This window comes from Phalangium opilio, unplaced genomic scaffold (genome assembly GCF_054372755.1).
Source record: "Phalangium opilio isolate 3A_F unplaced genomic scaffold, DU_Popi_V2 ptg000086l_1, whole genome shotgun sequence".
Taxonomy (NCBI): domain Eukaryota; kingdom Metazoa; phylum Arthropoda; class Arachnida; order Opiliones; family Phalangiidae; genus Phalangium; species Phalangium opilio.
The window spans coordinates 1,982,079-1,986,374 of NW_028324191.1; positions in this window are offsets into that span (position 1 = coordinate 1,982,079).

Here is a 4,296-nt window from a genome sequence, read left to right on the forward strand (position 1 = left end):
ATAGGAATCCCATTTTGATTATAACCTATAGGAATCCCATTTTGACTATTACCTATAGGAATCCCATTTTGATTATTACCTATCGGAATCCCATTTTGATTATTACCTATCGGAATCCCATTTTGATTATTACCTATAGGAATCCCATTTTGATTATTACCTATCGGAATCCCATTTTGATTATTACCTATAGGAATCCCATTTTGATTATTACCTATAGGAATCCCATTTTGATTTCTACCTATCGGAATCCCATTTGGTTTATTTCTTATAACAATCCCATTCATTTCTATTCCTATTGAATCCCCATTAGATTATATCCCAACACTGCCTATTGGGACACCATTGGTCAAGGCCTATTGATACCCAATTCAATTTCTATTAATCAAAAATGTCTTGATTAGAATCAAGACCTAAAAAGTATCGATAAGACTGAGGTTATCACTTGTCTGAAGGATCAGATATTAATTTTTCTTTTTAATTGAAACTTAAATGCATGCTTAAGAAAAAACAACGTTCCATTACCGTTTTCCGTTGAAATAAATTATTTTACTGGTAATCAATTTCAAAAATTAACTATCTCGGCTTTTCGACCACAATTCCATTCCCCGAAAACATTTTATCATTACATTAATTACTTTTGGGAGAGTACGTGTATGGTTTTTGCGTTTTAAAAGGTTCCTAAAGACGTTACATCTCCATTCGTGACCAGCACGCTTCGCAGTGGAACATTTTAATTATTCTAAAACCAATGGCGCCAAATTCAATAGGGACAGTAACATTTTTACTCGCGGTTTTGCAAAATGATGTAATATCAAGTGCACTTTAGTGAACCGTCGTATTGTTCTTTCTCATAGTTCAGGGCATGATCAGTGTTACTGCCCAATTTCTCTCTCTAGTTTCTAACAATGGTTAGAGACTATTTGATAAGGCGCGGCACAACGTTATATTCTAAGTAGCACAAAAGGAAAATGAATCCATTTTTTTATATTTTGGTTTGAAATTAATAAACTCATGATAGTAGTTATAACGAACAGAAAGTCAAGGGAATGGCACCGGTAATGAGCAGCAAAAAGAGAGTAAATTTTGCTTCAAGGTAGCAGAGGGACATGGTAGTGAAAATAGTAATCTAGAATTTTGTTCGTTCAAACCTTAATATATCATGAAATATTCAAGTGAGGAGGCGGCACTACCTAGAAAGATTGATTTTGGCAGATAACAGCGAAAAAAATTATGTTCTACACACACTGGGACTATGGGAGAGTTTCTGGGCCACAGGTCGCACATGATGAAATTTCAACTCCAGTTTACATCTGTTCGTACTAGTAGCAGGTTAAGCTATAGTTTGCTCAGGTCCTGTTAGTCTCGAAAGGGTTATATAGTCCTCGTAACCAGTGGCGTCGCTAGGCCTTTTTGGGGGGGACTATAGCCCCCCCAAATTCCAAACTTAGCCCCCCCCAAAATAATCAGTAAACCCTACCAAAAAATTGCTGTTAGCAACCTAAAATTCTGTAGCAATATATAAAAAATTTTCAATATCAAACAGTAAAATTTTGAAGAAAAAAACAGATGGAAACAAGTAAAATGTTTCATGTTCTTTCGAAGGGAGTCCCAATAGTGTGGACTAAAAGCTAACCAAAACTAAAAATAAACCTAAGACGAGTGAAAATCCTTCATAATCGGTTCCGTAGTCTTTATCAATAAAAGGTTGTATATCTTCAAAATACGAATAATTTCACGTTGACACAAATTTACGGATAGTTTTAAAGGTCTACACATTTTCCAAAGAACCCATTATGCAATTTAGCCACATCGTAGTATACCATAGGCTCTTAGTTTGACCCGAGCCGTAGTAGTACTGGCCGGGGTTTTCGCTTTCGTTATCGTCAGATTTTAGCTTAAATGGAACCAATAGTGGTAGCTGAGCTCAGTTCGAGATTTTATTTTAATTAATAATTTTTCACACCGCACCCGGGAATTGAACCCGGCTGGCTGGCGCAGCAGTAAGACACGCTACCACTGTGGGGTCGGACATTTCTGATTTTTTGTTTAGGGTCTTTGAATTTTTTTCTTTTTATTCATGTGCTAATTAAATAGATAACGATGTGGCTACTATTAAGTCCCAGCCCTTGGGCCATCTTCTTTATATTAAGTTCTTATAATAACTTTAAAATAGTTTGCCCAGATTTAGCCCCCCCCCCCAAATTTCAAACCCTAGCGACGCTACTGCTTGTAACTTTTAAAAGGTTGTTGTCATGGCTTAACAGACCGCTATTACAGTTTTTTATTGTTTTATAGTTTATTTTGACACGTTATCTCCCAAAAGTAATTAATGTAATGATAAAATGTTTTCGGGGAATGGAATTGTGGTCGAAAAGCCGAGATAAGTAAATTTTTGAAATTGATTACCAGTAAAATAATTTATTTCAACGGAAAACGGTAATGGAACGTTGTTTTTTCTTAAGTATGCATTTAAGTTTCAATTAAAAAGAAAAATTAATATCTGATCCTTCAGACAAGTGATAACCTCAGTCTTATCGATACTTTTTAGGTCTTGATTCTAATCAAGACATTTTTGATTAATATCTGTTCCTTCAGTCTTCATTTTAATTAAGAATGTTAAGAAACTGTTTTACATTTTCAAAATCTGCACTAAGCAGAAACAAATATATATAGGGGACCATAACTTTCGCTCAATCAGACATTTATTTATTATGATACTTCAAAAAAAAACCTAAATCAATAAAAGTTTGTATTCTTATTGTAATTAACATAATACAATTTTTTACAATCATTCATTGAAACGCGAGGCGCCCCCTAAAAATTCCAGAAATAGGACCAAATTGACAATTTTACAAAATTTTTAAAAATGCTGATTATGTCCGTTTATCATTTAGCTCAAAATTGTCATAAGCCCAATATGAAATTCGGATATCCTTAAAACTTCATAAAGACGATCCGAGATTTTCAATTTCACACTTTTTTTGTAGCATAAACTAACGTCTGTTTGATATGAAGCTTAAAACCTTAAACAAAATATAGTCAGGGCTACCCTAAAAGTTCACCAAGATGATCCAAGATTGTTAATACGCCTAAAAAGTGCCATCTTCAAAATATGTAGCCGGGGAAAAGAGAGCGTGATCGAGTGGGCTATGCTAGTGGTTGGAAGTCGCGGGGGTTGGGACAGTGATAAGGAAGTTGAGATGGATTGGAAATAATGATGGGCGACCTGCGGCACCGTATCTCTCCCTATGTACCTCGCGCACGCCCCTACCCTTCGGTAGGCGATTGCTAAGTGCTGCCGCGGAGCGCCATTTTATTTGTATGAGAACTAGCTTCTATTTTGAAGATAGAGGGAGCGCCCTTTGCAATTTAGTCCAGTACGACCCTACCTAACCGCTGAGGATGCTGAGAGGACTATGTTGCCGTAGGTGGGGGTACACAGGCAACGCTATAGGTGTGGGGGTTTCTACTCCATTCCTCTCTCCTTCAAGGTTGGGACTCCAGGCATAGCCAACTCCATCACGCACACGACAACGCAAAACAACTCGCGCCAGCGTGGGAAATATGGCGGTGACACAGGGCAAATGACCAGTTTAAAAATTCCCTGGTCCAGTTCAAAAATTAAATCAGAGGGGGGTCAGTGGTCCACGAGACTACTAAGAAAGTTCAAGGGTAATCAGACTCCACACATTAAAATTCTCATATTTTAATTATCCACTTCTTTAGTTTAGCAGACGACGTGCTCTGGTCAATGGTAACGGACCAGTTTATTTATTCCAAGTCAGGAAAGTCACTGGCCTAATGTCCAGTTTAAAAAAATGCTTATTTGGTCACGGACCAGAAAACTCACGTAAACGCGACGCGAATGACGAAAACTACGTATTTTCCGACTGCCGAGAGGCGAAATAGCCCGGCCTCCTTTTACGTCCCCCCTTGTATTTTGAAAGTGGGACTGGGACTATGGGGCGCGAATACTTAGGCATCTAATGCCTTCTCTCTAGTAAACTAGATATCGCTTCTTGGTAAAACTTTATATAACTAAAACCATGAGTTTATAACATATGTTCCAAAACAAGCTTCATACAACTTTTCGAAAACAAATTTCCCTGAGATTTTCAGGCTTTTCCCCATATACTTCCCTGAGTTTTCCATGTTTTTCCCGTATATGGAGTATCCCATGGAGCAAATGTTAACAAAGGAGGGAAGGGGCAAATAGGACTATTACATAATCAAAGGATATCCCCGTATCTCTAATAAAACCAGAGTTACGAGCTTCCAAAATTTAGTGTAATG